The 19,350-nt window shown below is 43.4% G+C and overlaps 1 protein-coding gene across 1 annotated transcript in view; it reads right to left on the bottom strand.

Moving 5' to 3' along the window:
• The window catches only part of GALK2 (galactokinase 2), a 286,795-nt gene that overhangs the window by 197,208 nt on the left and 70,237 nt on the right, over positions 1-19,350 (bottom strand). The window lies entirely within an intron of this gene.

The following is a 19,350-nucleotide window of genomic DNA, read 5'->3' as shown; positions in this document are numbered from 1 at the left end:
CAGATAAAATATATTCCCTAAGGCTCTAAAGTTCATTGTAATGTCCTTCATTATCCTGGGGCTGCTGCTTATCTCTGAGTGACTGTTAGGCCTCATGCACACGACCGTTGTTTTATTCTGTGTCCGTTGTTCCGTTTTTCGTGATTTTCTGCGGACCCATTGACTTTCAATGGGTCCGTTGAAAACTCGGCTAATGCACCGTTTGTCATCCGCATCAGTGATCCGTGGTTCCAGTCCGTCAAAAAAATATAACCTGTCCTATTTTTTTCACGGAAAATGGTTCGCGGACCCATTCAAGTCAATTTGCATGGCAAACTTGACTTAGACTTTTTTTTACTTTCCTTTATGTCTGGTGATCCTCCAAAAATAAAGGAAGACACACGGAAACAAAAACGGAAACGGATCACGGGACAACAGAACCCCATTTTGCGAAACGGAACACAACAACGGTCGTGTGCATGAGGCCTTAGGAAGGAGGTTTTCTTCACTTTGCGTGTGCAGTGGATGGCAGCTAGTATCCACCTGCCATGTCTGGGAGAACTGCAAACTAGATATTCAGCAAGCACAGAACTGCTAAAAAATGCCAGATACCAGTGATATAATGCCAAAAATAGTGTTATTCATCATGTACACACAAATACTATTGGTTAATGCAAAGTTTGTTCAAAGCTCAGTGACGATTTCATGGGATCAGCATTCCAATTAATTAGTTGTTTCAGTTGACAACACACAAAATATAACTTTAGATTTAGATAACTTTAGAACCCCCAAACTTCCAGTCCACTCTTGGTTGATACAAGATTTCCATCTTGATCCACAGCTTCTTTCCGTTCTATATAAATTCAATAAACAAGCTTGCAAAGGATGTAAACATACCTTTTGGGATTCCACAGTACAAACAGAATTTGGGGGAAAAAAAAGACCAATTTGAGAAGATCAACTGTTGCTCCACATGAAATCAGGAGGCCGCACTATCGCAAAAGTTTGTCGCTAGTCAGCAGATCCATCTCAACAGGGTCTGTTGGTCCAGTTGTCTGCGGTTTTGACAGGAGAATAGTGCTATTCTATTTTTCATATCAAGTATGGCAGAACGCAATGGAAGATGTGAACAGAGAGCCCAAGAGATATCGGTCATTGCTATTTTCCCCCATTTAAGAGGTAATCCAGGTCGCAAAAATTATTCAGAAGTGTTAGACTGATGTAAAAAATAGAAAGAAAATCACTCTCACTTCACTGATCTCCCACCACTCCTGTGCTGATGCTTCACGGTCCCCCACTGGTCTCCACTTCCTGGTGCCTCTTTATATGTAGGAACTGAAAGCTCAACCAATCACTGGACAGAGCCATGTAACTGGATGAGCAGACATTTCCTTGCTAGTTAAGAGGCAACATGAAGTAGACTGGAGGGAAAATTGAGACGCATAAGAACTGGAGCGCTAGTTTATTTGTGAGGTGACTGATTTTTTTTCTATTTTTTGCATCATTCTTCATCAATCTTTTCTCAATTTTATTACCAAGACAAAACCCTTTAATTCATTACTGTTTATAAATTACTTAATAGCCTCAAGTGTAATTAACATGAAAATCCACATTTAATAAACAATGGCCAAATACTTAATAAATATATCACCTCTATGTTTTACCACCTAATTTAAAGGGGTTGTTTCACTTCAGCAAAAGGTCACCCTGTAATCCTGCAGTGGTGGTCGTGCTTGCACATTAAAAGAAAAAGCACCAGCCTCTCTGGTTCCTGGGACTCTGGGAGTGTGCATAGGCTCTATTTCTTATAGTGTGCAAGTATGTATAATGTGATGGAAAGAGTCTAGCCAGCAGAGGATGCAATATGGACAATCACAATACATTAGTGCCTTGTAATAACTTTCTCTACATTGTAAAGCTCATTTGCTGAAGTGAGACAACCCCTTTAAAGGGGTTCTGCACTTTGTTTAAACTGATGATCTATCCCATGGATAGATCATCGGCATCTGATCAACGGGGATCCGACACCCGGGACCCCCGCCGATCAGCTGTTTGAGAAGGCAGCGGCGCTCCAGCAGCGCCGCGGCCTTCTCACTGTTTACCGCTGGCTCAGTGACGTCACAACTTGTATCAACTTGCCTTGGCGCGGCTAAGCTCTATTCATTTGAATGGAGCTTAGCCGCGCCCAGGCAAGTTGATACTAGTTGTGACGTCACTGGGCCGGCGGTAAACAGTAAGAAGGCTGCAGCACTGCTGGAGCGCCGCTGCCTTCTCAAACAGCTGATGGCGGGGGTCCCGGGTGTCGGACCCTCGCCGATCAGTTTGAACAAAGTGCAGAACCCCTTTAAGGACAAAAGTATCTTTCTTTTAGTATTATTAAGATGCTTCCAAAAGAGTACTTCTTCAAAAGGTTGTTCCACCATAAAAACATATTTATCACAAATCCACAGGAACTGATTGGTGGGAATCCAACTGCCGATATCCCCACCACTCATATGAACAAGGTCTTAGAGTCAGAGATAGTTACTCATGCTCATTCACTGCAACTACATTAATTCTCTATTAGACTATCAGAGACGACCTAGCCCTCTGCTTGACTAGCTCCGGCATTCGCAGAGAGAACAAATGGAGGGGCAGCATATATGCCGACTATCTCTCCATTCAATTCAGAACCTTGTTATTGTAATCAGTTGGGCCCCAGAAAATCATACTTTCATCACCTACTGTGTGACCAAGATGGCAAGGAACTGAACTACAAATGGGAAGATTTATGAAGCTTCTACCGCAGTATTCTAGAACAGAAAAGTCAGATATTTGGGGGCAAATCAAATTTTTAAATTTTAGCTTTTTCGACACCCTTGCCACTCCCTGTTCAGGCTCTATACTCACCATTTCCTAGATGCTGGGTCACAGCACAGCAAAAACAGTGCTTAGTATCAGGAGCGGCGGCAGCATTCGGAGCAGGAGAGGCGAGTTGATTTTTTTTTGTTCAATTAACATTAGGGGTCTGATCTGAGGTCTAATTGGGGATTTTAATAACGTTGGGGGTCTGATCAGGGGTCTTATTATCATTGGGGTGGTCTGATCTGAGGTCTGATTGGGGATCTTATTAACATTAGGGGTCTGATCTGAGGTCTAATTGGGGATTTTAATAACGTTGGGGATCTGATCAGGGGTCCTATTATCATTGGGGTGGTCTGATCTGAGGTCTTTTTGTGGGTTTGAGATGAGGTCTAATTAACATTGGGGGTCTAAGACGAGGTCTGATGAAAAATATTTTTTTTTCTTATTTTCCTCCTCTAAAACCAAGGTGCATCTTATAGGGCAAAAAATACAGTATTTATTTATATGCAAGTGTCATACACTGGGCATACACTTTACATAGCTATCAGCTAACAGCCATCTGTCCTGATTCCTCTGTAAACATGCACACTTGGCTCATTTGTTCTGCATGGAGAGAAGGAATCAATCTGTAGCCAGACACCTCTGCCGGTTGCTAATCTTCTGTCAGATTATCAAAGTGCCTGATCCTTCGTTCCAGGACCTCTGCCAATGGGGAAAGTCAGGAGGCCTTCATATATACCAAGGATGGCCAACCTGAGGCTCTCCAGCTGTTGAAAAACTACAATTCCCATCATGCCCACATTGCCTACAGCTATCAGCCTACATCAAGGCATGGTGGGACTTGTAGTTTTACAACAGCTGGAGAGCCGCAGGTTGGCCATCCCTGATATATACACTGAACAAAAATATAAACGCAACACTTTCGGTTTTGCTCCCATTTTGCATGAGGATACACAAAAAGACCCATTACTCTCAAATATTGTTCCCAAATATGTCTAAATCTGTGGTAGTGAGCACTTCTCCTCAAAGGTGTGGCATGTCAAGGTGCTGATTAGACAGCATGAATATTACACAGGTGTGCCTTAGACGGCCCACAATAAAATAAAATATATAAAACAGCCTTTAGTACATTGCCTTTCTTTTGGTGCGTCGCAAGTTCCAAAAGTGAAGTGGGTAATGTTCACATCTATCAATGCGTTTCTGTAAATAGACCGCGCTGCTCCAGGACAAAGCTGAAATATCCTCCCTTCCAGATCTCACAGGAATTTCATGGACATGGGTAAGCAAGAAATCAAGGTGCCGCCAATAGTGAAGTACAATCACAAAGGTTCCAACTGCAAGGTTTTATTATACTCACAAGATGGATATGGTAACAAGCAGTATACACAAATCATTCACCCGACCCGGGTTTCGCTTTAGGAAGCTTCGTCAGGGGTATCTCCTCCGCCTACCTAGAGGCGGTCTTTATATACCTGCCGGTGATAAGCTACCACACCTCCTTAAAATCATCATTGCCCTTATGGCTCAATACAAAAATAAATAAAAATCCATAAAATACATAAAATACATTCATAAAACACATATAACAAAAAGACCTCCAAGACCTGCGTTTTTGCATTGGTTAGATACTGTGCTTTATAGGTGGGTGGGTAGTGGTAAGTAGGAGAATGTTATGTGATCAGGATGCGACCAGTCCAGACATGTTTGTGTATTAACCCTGGGAGTGTTAGTGTTAAGTATGAAAATGTTATGCGATCTAGTTATTCTATGCGAGCACATGCGATCAGTCCGGTTATATCCCTGTGTCAATCATGAGAATGTTGGCACATGTGATTAGTCCAGATATGTTCCTGTGTTAACCATGCGATCATGTGTGATAATTCGGATGTGATCGATATGATCGCATGGCTCCCGATTATATGCGATTATATGCGATTAGTCTGGATCAGTCCAGATTTGTCTGTAACTTCTAGTTAACCAGTAATTTGGTGACCCAAAGGAGGTCTTTTTGTGATATGTGTTTTATGAATGTATTCTATGTATTTTATGGATTTTTATTTATTTTTGTATTGAGCCGTAAGGGCAATGATGATTTTAAGCAGGTGTGGTAGCTTATCACCGGCAGGTATATAAAGACCGCCTCTAGGTAGGCGGAGGAGATACCCCTGACGAAGCTTCCTAAAGCGAAACCCGGGTCGGGTGAATGATTTGTGTATACTGCTTGTTACCATATCCATCTTGTGAGTATAATAAAACCTTGCGGTTGGAACCTTTGTGATTGTACTTCACTATTGGCGGCACCTTGATTTCTCATAAGGTTCCCCAGAGGAAAGGTGAATCCGAGTGAACTGACTGCTTAACCATGTCCATGAAATTCCTGTGAGATCTGGAAGGGAGGATTTTTCAGCTTTGTCCTGGAGCAGCGCGGTCCATTTACAGAGGCCCACAATAAAAGGCCACTCTGAAATGTGCACAGTTTTGCCTTACTGGGGGGGGGAAACCAGTCAGTATCTGGTGTGGCCACCATTTGCCTCACGCAGTGCAACACATCTCTGTTGCATAGAGTTGATCAGGTTGTTGATTGTGGCCTGTGGAATGTTGCTCCACTCCTGAATTAATTTTAGGGTCTGGGGTTCTCTATTAATTCTGGGATCTGGTATGAGAGTCTGTATTAATTTTGGGGTCTCTGCATTAAAAAGGGGTTGTCTAGCCATGTCAAATTTATTTTTGAAAACTGATGAGAGTGCCACAAAAAAGTAGTGATACCTCTCTCATCCCATTGTTCTCACCACTAAGGCATTGTTCCCGGTCATGGCAGGCTGAGGTGATGCTCAGGGCGGTGAGTGTGACATACATACATGCTGTAGGTGTAATATATTTGGATATTACACACTTGTAGCACAGAAGAGCAGGAATCCTGTGTGGGCTGTGAGTACTGCACTTCACTGCTATGTATACTGTACATCTATATTTGTATTATATTTGAAATTAATGCTGCCCATCAAGTGGAATTGTTTTCTTTGTGTGGCCTATATATCTGGCCAAGTTGGAGAGCCCTGCTTTAAGGGTATATTTTTGTGGTTTATGCAGTGTAATCTAGATACCACATGTTGTACTCTAGATTGAAAATGTAGATAATGTAAAAAAAAACATTTAGGAAATTCCAGTTCACAAAATGTGGCCTAATCCATGCAGTTTTAAAGGGTTTTTCCTCATCTAAGACAATGTGGGCATATCAAACAGAGCCCCGAAGTGGTAGAGGGTTCACTGTGCATGCGCAGTTGCCCTCCATTCATTTCTATGGGGCGGTCGAAAATACCAGAGAGCTGGCTCGGCTATTTCTAATCGGGCCCATAGAAGTGAATGGGAGCGGTGGCTGGTCATGCGTGGCATGCTCCCATTCACTTCTGTGGGAAGAGCCCCTGGTGGTGGCCAAACCGGAGCCACCACTTTGGCCCACTCCGTTCTCGATATAGGTATGGGTCCCAGCAAAGGGAGCATATCCTAGCGATATGCCCCTATTGTCTCAGATGAGACAACCCCTTTAAAGGATATGCTGCATTATTTAAAAAAAAAAAAAAATTAAAAATACACATTTTGCCCTGTAATTTCTGTTCTTAATACTTTGCAGTGTTTTTCGGACTACTGTGCAGTCTTTTACTGCACTAATATTCTACACCAATTTTCTGTACCATGGCATGCCACAATTTATTTTCATGCCTTTAATGCATTTCATGCCTTTAATGCAGTACTTTTGCACTAAGCTCTGTCTCCTGTTAAACGGATAGATGCTAGAACAACCTTTATTCTACAGACGTTGCAGGAATGACATTTGGAGTTCCGTGCTATTTTCAGAAAGGTGTCTAAAGTTACAGCTTATGTTAATGCCATGCCTTGGCTTGAGAATACAGCTCCACTGTCCCTGATAACTCAAACATTGTAGGACAGACCCCACCTGCTTCATGTGTGTTATCTTAAAGCCTCAGTATCCAGTATACAACAGCTGATCCCCTTAAGCCGTGTTTGTGTTAAAGAGGCAATCATGCTTGCGCTGCAGCTTTTTAGTTTCGTTTGGGTGGGTTATTTTCATAAGGTTCAATTGCAGAGCTTCAGATTCACAAAACAGTTTCAAAGCAAAAAGATAAAAAACAGAAATGCAATAATCACATTAAGGGTCACTTACTGTAAAACATACAAACACACAGCTTTTTTCACTGTGTACTAGTACTAATCACCAACTGGATTTGGACTTTAGATTGTAAAACTAATCAGGTATTCTAAATTAAATTTACAAAATTATTACAAATGAGATAAATGTGAAAGAATTGAGCACAAAAATACATTATGTAAATTTTACTCCATAGCCCTCCCATTCAGATAGCATTCAAATTTTATTTATAACAAAGTGGTACCCATAGAACTGAGTGCTGATGCAGATGTACAGTCGTGGCCAAAAGTTTTGAGAATTACATAAATATTGGAAATTGGAAAAGTTGCTGCTTAAGTTTTTATAATAGCAATTTGCATATACTCCAGAATGTTATGAAGAGTGATCAGATGAATTGCATAGTCCTTCTTTGCCATGAAAATTAACTTAATCCCAAAAAAACCTTTCCACTGCATTTCATTGCTGTTATTAAAGGACCTGCTGAGATCATTTCAGTAATCGTCTTGTTAACTCAGGTGAGAATGTTGACGAGCACAAGGCTGGAGATCATTATGTCAGGCTGATTGGGTTAAAATGGCAGACTTGACATGTTAAAAGGAGGGTGATGCTTGAAATCATTGTTCTTCCATTGTTAACCATGGTGACCTGCAAAGAAACGCGTGAAGCCATCATTGCGTTGCATAAAAATGGCTTCACAGGCAAGGATATTGTGGCTACTAAGATTGCACCTCAATCAACAATTTATAGGATCATCAGGAACTTCAAGGAAAGAGGTTCAATTCTTGTTAAGAAGGCTTCAGGGCGTCCAAGAAAGTCCAGCAAGCGCCAGGATTGTCTCCTAAAGAGGATTCAGCTGCGGGATCGGAGTGCCACCAGTGCAGAACTTGCTCAGGAATGGCAGCAGGCAGGTGTGAGCGCATCTGCACGCACAGTGAGGCGAAGACTTTTGGAAGATGGCCTGGTGTCAAGAAGGCCAGCAAAGAAGCCACTTCTCTCCAAAAAAAACATCAGGGACAGATTGATCATCTGCAGAAAGTATGGTGAATGGACTGCTGAGGACTGGGGCAAAGTCATATTCTCCGATGAAGCCTCTTTCCGATTGTTTGGGGCATCTGGAAAAAGGCTTGTCCGGAGAAGAAAAGGTGAGCGCTACCATCAGTCCTGTGTCATGCCAACAGTAAAGCATCCCGAGACCATTCATGTGTGGGGTTGCTTCTCATCCAAGGGAGTGGGCTGTCACAACCAGACAGCTGAGAAGCTCTGACAGGAGCCTTCCAGATCCTCCTCCTTGAGTTTCTTTGTTTTGGTTTCAGTTCCTCATCTCATTAGTCTATCTCAGCTGTCATGCAGTTGTACTAATTGCTTCCCTTTAAGTTCCTCCCCATAATGCAGTAGTGTGCACTTCCTGGAGTGTGTGTGCATGCTGTTCCTTTTTCCCAGTCCTCTGCAAGATAAGTGCTGTTCCTTTATTTGTGATTTTCTGTCTGCTGGATTTTCAGGTGACCCTGACTCCCTCCGTCTCTAGTGTAGGGAGCCGGTGGTCGTGTCCCCTCACTATTGTAGGGTCTTCAGGTATTAGATAGCCGAGGTACGTGGATATGCGCCCATCCACCTTTGGGGTGTTCGCATAGGCTGAGCAGTCAGGGAGAGTGGCAGGTCTCATGTAGGGGTCTCCCTTTTGTTCCTTAGTTGTGGATCCAGTGAGTCATTAATTATATTGCATTGTCTTGTTTCCTGTACACCATCCGTGACATTATAAGCCGCCAAAACCGTCTTAAGCATGGATCCGGTTTCACTTTTGGCTGAACGCTTCCAGGGTCTTTCATTGGAGGTAGCTGATCTCCGTAAGACTTTTTCTCAGTTTCAAGTGACCGGTTCAGCTTGCGTTCATGGAGTTTGTTCTGAGCCTAAGATCTCGCTCCCGGATACGTTCTCCGGGGGTAGTGAGTATTTTGTGCGTTTTAGAGAGGCTTGTAAACTCCATTATCGCCTTCTTCCCCATTCCTCTGATGATGAGGAACGGAGGGTGGGGATCATTATATCGCTGCTCAGTGGTAACGCTCAATCCTGGGCCTTTTCGCTGCCGGAGGGGGCACGGCCCCTCCGTTCAGTGGATGAATTCTTTTTAGCCCTGGGTCAGATATATGATGATCCGGATCGTATTGTTCTGGCTGAGTCTAGACTACGTCTGTTATGCAAGGGTAAACAATCCGCAGAGATATACTGCTCAGAATTTCGGAGATGGGCAGCTGATACTGGTTGGAATGATGCTGCACTCCGAAGTCAATTTTGCCATGGTCTTTCAGAGGGATTGAAAGATGCATTTGCCTTTCATGAGAGACCTACCTCCCTGGATTCTGCTATGTCTCAGGCCGTTCGTATTGACAGGCGTCTTAGAGAGAGAGGAGAGATCTCTCCTTCCTGTCATACTCAGTCCCGGGACAGTGCAGCGGTCTCTTTCTGTGCGCAGGGGTCTCAGTCGCTGTCAGCCCCTTCTGAGCAGGAGCCCATGCAGCTGGGGTTGATTGCCTCTGACAATAGAAGATTCAGCCCGCATGGGAGGGTTTGTTTTTGTTGTGGAGGTATAAATCATTTGGCAAATGTTTGTCCCTCTAAGAGATTCAGGCAGTCTTCTGGGAGTAATAAAGAAACAAAAAGGAAAAAATCTTTTAAAAATGTTCCGTCTGTTACTATTGGCAGGGTTGAGGCGGAAATTGAAGGTTTTCCGTTTGCTTGTAGTTCCCGTTTTGTCCTGCCTGCTAGGGTGGCGCTAGAGAGCAAGAGCATTTTTTGTGAGATATTTGTGGATAGTGGAGCGGCTGTCAATCTCATTGATAATCAATTTGCAATAACTCATGGTTTCCAGGTATGCACTTTGGGAAAGGATATTCCTGTTTTTGCTATTGATTCCGCTCCACTTTCTCAGAAATCATTAAAGGGCATAGTTCACAATATCCGTTTAATTGTGAGTGATGCTCATGTTGAGGATGTGTCATGTTTCGTCCTTAGCGGGTTGCCTACTCTTCTAGTGTTGGGGCTACCCTGGCTCACTAAACATAACCCCACCATTGATTGGCAAGCGAGGCAAATAAATGGTTGGAGTGACTTTTGCAGAGAGAATTGCCTCATGACATCTGTTTCTGAGGTTTCTACTAAGACTGTACCACCTTTCCTCTCTGAATTTTCGGATGTCTTCTCTGAGAGTGGAGTTCAGGATTTGCCTCCGCACAGGGAGTACGATTGCCCTATTAATCTCATCCCAGGCGCCAAGCTGCCTAAATCTCGTTTATATAATCTTTCCCAACCTGAGAGGGTCGCTATGCGTGCTTATATCTCTGAGAGTCTGAGAAAAGGACACATACGACCCTCGAAGTCACCTGTTGCCGCTGGTTTTTTCTTTGTTAAGAAAAAAGATGGTTCTTTAAGACCTTGTCTGGATTTCAGGGAGCTGAACAGTATCACTATTCGTGACCCTTATCCGCTTCCTCTGATCCCGGACCTGTTTAACCAGGTTGTTGGGGCTAAGAGGGGCATACAACCTGGTCAGGGTCAGAGAAGGAGACGAATGGAAGACGGCTTTCAATACCCCTGAGGGCCATTTTGAGAATTTGGTTATGCCTTTTGGTTTGATGAATGCCCCAGCCGTTTTTCAACATTTCGTGAACAGCATTTTTTTATCATTTAATGGGAAAATTTGTATTAGTGTATTTGGATGACATTTTGATTTTTTCTCCTGATTTCAAGACTCATAAGGAACACTTACGTCAGGTCTTGCTCATCCTGCGGGAGAATAAATTAAACGCGAAACTGGAAAAATGTGTGTTTGCGGTTCCAGAAATTCAATTTCTGGGGTTTCTTCTCTCCGCTTCTGGTTTTCGCATGGACCCCGAGAAGGTCCGCGCTGTGCTTAAGTGGGAGCTTCCTGAGAATCAGAAGGCGCTGATGCGTTTTTTGGGCTTTGCCAATTATTACAGGAAATTTATTTTAAATTATTCCTCTGTTGTTAAACCACTCACTGATATGACCAGAAAGGGGGTAGATTTTTCTTCCTGGTCGGTAGAGGCGCGTAAGGCCTTTTCTAATATCAAGGAGAGTTTTGCTTCCGCTCCCATCCTGGTACAACCTGATATTTCGTTACCCTTCATAGTTGAGGTTGATGCTTCTGAGGTAGGGGTGGGTGCGGTCTTGTCTCAGGGTTCCTCTCCTGCCAAATGGCAACCGTGTGCCTTTTTCTCAAAGAAACTCTCCTCCGCAGAGAGAAATTATGATGTGGGAGATAGGGAATTATTGGCCATCAAGTTGGCTTTTGAGGAATGGCGCCATTGGCTAGAGGGAGCCAGACACCCTATTACCGTGTTTACTGACCATAAAAATCTGGCCTACTTGGAGTCAGCCAAGCATCTGAACCCGAGACAGGCCAGATGGTCTTTGTTCTTTTCAAGGTTTAATTTTGTTGTCACGTTCCGCCCTGGGGTTAAGAATGTGAAGGCAGATGCCCTGTCACGTTGTTTTCCGGGAGGTGGGAATTTTGAAGACCCGGGTCCCATTTTGGCTGAAGGTGTGGTGGTCTCTGCTCTTTTTCCTGAATTGGAGGCAGAGGTGCAGGCAGCCCAGTCAGAGGCTCCTGATCTTTGTCCTCCTGGGAGGTTGTTTGTGCCTCTCGCTTTGAGACACAAGATTTTTAAGGAACACCACGATACGGTCCTTGCTGGGCACTCGGGGGCAAGAGCCACACTGGATCTCATCGCTCGGAGATTCTGGTGGCCTGCGCTTCGTAAGTCGGTTGAGGGTTTTGTGGCAGCTTGCGAGACTTGCGCTCGTGCCAAAGTCCCTCATTCACGGCCATCAGGTCCTCTCCTTCCCTTACCCATTCCTTCCCGTCCTTGGACACATCTGTCCATGGACTTCATAACGGACTTGCCTCGTTCCTCGGGGAAGACTGTGATTCTGGTGGTGGTGGACCGTTTTAGCAAAATGGTGCATTTCATCCCTTTTCCTGGTTTGCCCAATGCTAAGACGCTGGCGCAGGCATTTATTGACCACATTGTCAAATTGCATGGTATTCCTTCAGACATAGTCTCTGATAGGGGCACGCAGTTTGTTTCCAGATTCTGGAAGGCTTTCTGTTCTCGCTTGGGGGTTCGGTTGTCATTCTCTTCTGCTTTCCACCCGCAGTCGAATGGCCAGACAGAGCGCGTCAATCAGAATCTGGAGACTTGGAAGATCCATAATGTTTTTCATAAGTCCTTATTGAAACCTTATGTTCAACCTATTGTACCCTCGCCTTTGCCTCCTCCTCCGATTATGGTTGATGGAAATCTTGAATTTCAGGTCTCTAGGATTGTGGATTCTCGTCTTGTCCGCGGTTCCCTCCAGTACCTCGTTCATTGGGAGGGTTATGGTCCTGAGGAGAGGATGTGGGTCCCAGTGACGGACATTAAGGCCACTCGTCTCATCAGGGCTTTCCATAGGTCCCATCCTGAGAAGGTGGGCCCTGAGTGTCCGGAGTCCACTCGTAGAGGGAGGGGTACTGTCACAACCAGACAGCTGAGAAGCTCTGACAGGAGCCTTCCAGATCCTCCTCCTTGAGTTTCTTTGTTTTGGTTTCAGTTCCTCATCTCGTTAGTCTATCTCAGCTGTCATGCAGTTGGACTGATTGCTTCCCTTTAAGTTCCTCCCCATAATGCAGTAGTGTGCGGCTTATACAACTTCCTGGAGTGTGTGTGCATGCTGTTCCTTTTTCCCAGTCCTCTGCAAGATAAGTGCTGTTCCTTTATTTGTGATTTTCTGTCTGCTGGATTTTCAGGTGACCCTGACTCCCTCCGTTTCTAGTGTAGGGAGCCGGTGGTCGTGTCCCCTCACTATTGTAGGGTCTTCAGGTATTAGATAGCCGAGGTACGTGGATATGCGCCCATCCACCTTTGGGGTGTTCGCATAGGCTGAGCAGTTAGGGAGAGTGGCAGGTCTCATGCAGGAGTCTCCCTTTTGTTCCTTAGTTGTGGATCCAGTGAGTCATTAATTATATTGCATTGTCTTGTTTCCTGTACACCATCCGTGACATGGGCTCACTCACAGTTTTGCCCAAAAACACAGCCATGAATAAAGAATGGTACCAAAACACCCTCCAACAGCAACTTCTTCCAACAATCCAACAACAGTTTAGTGAAGAACAATGCATTTTCCAGCACGATGGAGCACCGTGCCATAAGGCAAAAGTGATTAAGTGGCTCGGGGACCAAAACGTTGACATTTTGGGTCCATGGCCTGGAAACTCCCCAGATCTTAATTCCATTGAGAACTTGTGGTCAATCCTCAAGAGGCGGGTGGACAAACAAAAACCCACTAATTCTGACAAACTCCAAGAAGTGATTATGAAAGAATGGGTTGCTATCAGTCAGGAATTGGCCCAGAAGTTGATTGAGAGCATGCCCAGTCGAATTGAAGAGGTCCTGAAAAAGAAGGGCCAACACTGCAAATACTCTTTGCATAAATGTCATGTAATTGTCGATAAAAGCCTTTGAAACGTATGAAGTGCGTGTAATTATATTTCACTACATCACAGAAACAACTGAAACAAAGATCTAAAAGCAGTTTAGCAGCAAACTTTGTGAAAACTAATATTTGTGTCATTCTCAAAACTTTTGGCCACGACTGTACAAGCTCCTACAAGGCCTCCCCTCCTCAATGTACAGGACATCCGTACACTGAACATGTAGCATGTCCACTCTGCGGCCATGTCATATACTGATATATGTACCACTGCAATGTTTACCAGAAGTGAGTTCAGATATAGGTCCACATTTACTAGACAGCTTATGCCACATTTTGAGTATATTTCAGCAACAAATCTGTGATATTTCTAGTCACCTGTCAAAATGTGGAGAAAAGTTAAGTCAACAGTATTTTACTGATAGACCATACAAGATGATAACAATTCTTCTTGAACAGAGAGTTACAGTCTTAAATGTTACCAGTAGGCGAAGTCGATTCGTTCAAAAACTTTGCTTTTAATGCTGTCTGCGTACAGCATTAAAATGTATTGGCTCCGCATAAGTAATGTATTCCTATCTGCGCATTTTAAAAACAATTTGAAATAGAAATCCAAAGTGGGCTTTGGTACCGTATGGAAACAGCATTAAAAATAATTTTTTTGATTCAAAGCTCGATTCGCTCAAGCCTAGTTACCAGTATAACAATGATGTTCGGCAGTGGTGGGGTAATTTCCTAGGGGACTCAGTGGCTGTTATATCTCCACTGTTGCTCTAATATCTTCTTACATAAAGCTACTCCTCTCTTGAGTAGTTAGAGCTGAAATGCACCAGACGCTACAAATTTAGTTGACTAAGCTTCATTACACACATACAGGCTATGAATTCCTTCCTGCGCCACTCCCAAACTACCTTTGAAACTGGATGAAATGGGCTGACCTTTTAGATCTCTGATTCAAGTATCCATGCATACGTGCCCACACCATCTAGCCAGGGCAGTTTACTGCCGTTCCCTTAAAAGGGTTCTCTGGGAAATTTTTAACATGACCGCAAGTAACCTGTCCTAAAATGTGAGCAGGATTGGTTACCACCATTTGCAGAGCTGTCTAGGAAGATGAGGGGTCAGGGCCTCACTACACTGCACTACAATAGAGGCTAATGATATGAGCCTTCCTAAGATATGCCATCATGGCTGGTCGGCCTGACAGGAACGTTCACCAGTTTGTAGTATATGCAAGTGCCAGAGTGTAATGTGTAGAAAAGACCCCCTCACGACCCTATGCAGATCTGCAAGTGGAAGCAACAAGTCGTGCTCACATTCTTGGTCAGGTAGCTCACAGCCACCACTGCATCATGTGATAATTTTCAAAACAGTCACACTCCCAACCATAGCCACACATATAAAATAACAAATATAAGGGCTCCGTCACACCAGGCATGGGACTCAGACAGTTCCCTCAGGTTCTCCAGATCTGGTTGTTAAAATTACAGCAGCAGCTGGAGTTGAGTGCTTCCATTCCATAGTTTAGCTCCTTAGGCTTTTTAAAAGTAGTGTTTGTTTCTCCAACTTTCAAACTGTGGAGATTCTTCTGTGGTCCTACTGGACATTTTTTCTTTTGTCTTTATATAAAGTACTTTGCTTCACTTAGCAGTCCCCTGATGAGTCCCTTCAATGGGATGAAACATGGCATGTAGGGAATTAAGGGAGGGACAATTTTAGGGAATAGGCCTCAACAAGGGACAGGTTCCTGACGGGGTCGCCCCTATCAGGACGGGTGCTCTGTATTAGCTAGCCAGGGACAACTAGCCCCCAACCCCTCTCTTCAGGCAGGGCTACAGCTATAGGGTTTGCTAGTTTTTGTCCCCATATTGCCACTTGCATCACGAGCTCCGGCTGCCTCAACTTCTCCATCATCAAACTGAGGGACAGGCACCTGGTGAAAAGACTACAATCCATACACCTGGACTGGGTAAGATCTTTCCAATTATTATCCAGGTATCTGTTTCATCCGTGTGCATAAGAAGACCATCTTGCATATTTTAGAGTATTTTCTCACTGCATTATTCGAGCATGTTTTGTTTGTTCTTTTTTACTTTTATTTGTAATAAGTAAAAGTTACGTTTTAATGTAATTATGTCCAAGTCTTTTTGAGGTATTGTGGTATAAATTAGTGGGAGACTTTAGACCTTTACATACTCACATTGTGTATTGGGTAAAATTATCTGGTTTGTTATATTATTTCACGGATATGGCAGGTTTTCGCAGTACAGGCTTTAATTCGGATAATTGGTTGACAGAAGCAAAGGAGGTTTTTTCAGACAAGACCTTTTCTCAGAAAAAATATACACAGTCCTTTAAAGGGGCTTTCAAGGAGTTAACCAAAATTTACAAGGAACAGATTGTTTCTTGGTGGGAAGTTCAAAGCCTTGAAAACTACCTTAAACACAATATAGTCCCTAGGGGTCTAAGAATTACATGGACACCTGCAGCAAGGTGCAAAAATGCATCATTGATGACCAAATGGGAGCAGGAGGCGACGAATAGTTCCCTTCGATTGATGCATATTTTACTAGAACAAGAGCGCATCACACTAGATCAGTTAAATAAGAAACTTAAGGAACAGATCAATATTACTCAGTCCTTTGTTCAGGAATCTGAATTTAATGTGAAAGAGAAACAGTTACAGGCTACGCTGGAACGTTTCCAGTACCAACCTCAAAGAAAGAAAGTATAAACAGTTATACGTGATCTCGCTGATTTTAGGGAAAACAAAGTTTATACCCTAATCAGTGAAAAGGGCAGAACTCCTGTTCAGGACACAGACTTGTCCTCTACGGAGACTGAACATTCAGATTCAGATAAGGAACAAAATACTGGTCCTATAGAAATCCAGCAAGAGGTAAAGGGAGGGGTAGGAGAAACTTCAGGGGGAATTCACAGAGTAGAGGTAATCAAAGTTTTTTAAACCAGAACTCATCATACCCTTTAAGGAATCGCCCAAAACAATATCCAGGAGCAATTCCGGCCCAAAAATAATTAATCTTTCTACCCATCCTCTAACCACCCCTGAGACGAGTATCCTAGAAAAAGGACTTCATTTGTCCCTACAGCCAAGTTCAATCTCTTTAGAACTATTGTGGATTTTTATCTATTTGCACGCAAATTGAGGTGGTTCAAGCATTGCTGTAATTTAGAGAGAAAACAAAGTCTTGAATTAGGGGTCCTTATGGAGATGTTAGATGACGTTAAACTTTTGCATAGTTTGTCCTCACAGGACGAACCCCGACAAGGAGAAGGTCCTTTTACATCTCTTAAGAACAAAAGCACTAAAACCCCACCCTCTGGCGATACAAATTGCGTTGATGTGTTCCTGAACTTAGTGAGTAGGGATTTAGAATCTATACCCTTACACTTTACTCCACTTAACTGCACAAAGGAAGAATTGAAAAGCCTTAAAAAATGTAGAACAAGACAAAAACATAACCATTAAACCTTCTGATAAGGGTGGAAACACGGTCATTCTCGATACCTCTATGTACAGATCCATGTGCGAGTCCTTATTGGCACCAAAGGACTGTTACGAGGTGCTGGAGGGAGATCCAACCATTCAGTATAAACAGGAACTGAAGATCATCCATGATCAAGCACAGATTAACAAACTGATTGATCAGGATGAATATGATTTCCTCTTCCCCCCAGCACCCCCAAATTCTACATTCTACTGCCTCCCAAAAATACACAAGGGGCACGCCCCTTTAAAAGGGCAACCCATTGTTTCGGGAGTCGACAGAGCCAGAACTTGGGAATTTATATTAATAAAATATTATCACCTTTCGTAACAGCTTTTCCATCATATGTACTTGACACAGGGGACCTTTTAAAACAACTGGAAGGTATTCACCTGGATGATGATTGCAACTTAGGTAGTATTGGTGTAGAGGCATTGTACTCATCTATTCCTCATGAACTTGGTTTGCATGCAGTTACACATTTTCTTTCTACACTGGGACGGCAATATACTCTGCATAACCAATTTGTCCTCCAGCTACTTGAATTCTCCCTCACAAGAATTTTTTTATTTTTAATGGCAGGTTCTATCACCAGCTCAGCGGCACTGCGATGGGGAGCCCTTGTGCCGCCTCGTATGCAAACTTGTTCCTCAGCTGGTGGGAGGGCACCTGCATCTTTAGGGATGAGATAACAGTGGAGACTCAGAACATTCAGATGTGGGCACGATTTATTGATGATGTCTTTGTGATTTGGAAAGGGAGCTTGGAGACATTCACTATATGGGCAAACGGGCTGAATACCAAAAGTGTCGGCATTAGGTTTACCTCTGCATGTAATATTACCTTTCCTTGATATCTGCATCATCAAAAATTAAATGGTACTATAGACACTTCTATCTTTAGGAAACCCACCTCCACAAGCGCCCTTTTACGTTGGGAGAGTAGTCATCCCTTTCCCCTAAAGAGGTGTATTCGTCATGGCCAATACTTACGCATTAGGAGAAATTGTTCTCAACACTCAGATTTTTTAGAAAAAGCGGAAGATCTGAGGAATAGATTTCTCGATCGTGGATATCCTCTGAGCACCTGGAAACCAGCCTTCTAATCAGCACTCTCACAAGATTGCATATCCCTCCTTACATCTAAGAATGCAAATAAATCCACAAGCAGCATCATCAAAAAGAATACAAGAGAGATTCGCTTTATTGGCACATTTGATGAGGCCGCCTCCAGTGTGCGAGACATTATCTCTAAACACTGGCACATTTTGCAGATGGATCCAGATATCTGTAAAGTAATTAACGATCGCCCTAGCATCACTTATAGGAGAGGGAAGATCGTCCATGACAGAGTAGTTAAGAGCCACTATGTAGCACCACCAACATTTAGAACATGGCTTAATAAACCTTAGGCTGCTTCAAATGTGGAGGTTGCGTCGCCTGTAAATATATGAGGTATGGTAAAACATTTAAAAGCAAAGTCACCAACAGAGTGTGTGAAATCAGAGATATGATTAATTGCAAATCCAAGGGGGTTGTTGATAAGATAACATGCACCTGTGGAAAGGAATATATTGGAAAAACAACAAGAGAATTGAGACGGAGGATTGGAGAGCATGTTGGAGATGTAACAAACCAAAGAGACACATCTGTATCACGACATGTCAGAAATGAACATAAAGGGAGGACTGATTGTCTCAGCTTCATGGGCATCGAACTGATCAAGCAGACAGGGAGAAGAGGCAACTGGGACAAGAGAATCTTACAATGTAAAGCTAAATGGATTTTCTATTTGAAAACAGTGTATCCCAGTGGCCTCAATGGACAACAAAACTATAGCTGCTTTATATAGCGGTTTCACCTATTATGTCCACTTAGTTTATTTTAATGCAAGCAGTTATTATGGTCCCTGTATATATTTGATATTATTTGATAATACTTAGCTTTACTGTAGGTTATCTATAATTGCAAGCAGGTGCCATGGTTGCCCCCTTATGACTATATTTGTTTTGTTGTGTCTTTTACACCTTTAGTTTTATATATCATTATCTTTGACGAAACGGATATTGTCCTGTACTGCTACTCAGCTCCTTAGTGTTAAACAGCTTTCAAGTATCTGAGCTAGCTTGCGAGTGCCAATTCCCGGCCTTGCTTAGTTGCTAAGTGACAAGTCACGTCGGGACGCCGCTCTACTTTACGTCCGACTAGCCCCACTGTACACGCGACTTCCCCTTCCTGCTACTGGAGAGGCCGTGCTTCCAGCGTGCGTGTCAACACGCGCCTGGAGTGGGCAGGGAGTAGCCAGGGCATCTGAGCCGGGAGGATTTAAAAGGTAGGATGGCGCACTGCACTGCACTCTCCT

Source organism: Bufo bufo, chromosome 1, assembly GCF_905171765.1.
Source record: "Bufo bufo chromosome 1, aBufBuf1.1, whole genome shotgun sequence".
Classification (NCBI taxonomy): domain Eukaryota; kingdom Metazoa; phylum Chordata; class Amphibia; order Anura; family Bufonidae; genus Bufo; species Bufo bufo.
This window is presented reverse-complemented; position numbering and strand designations above follow the sequence as displayed.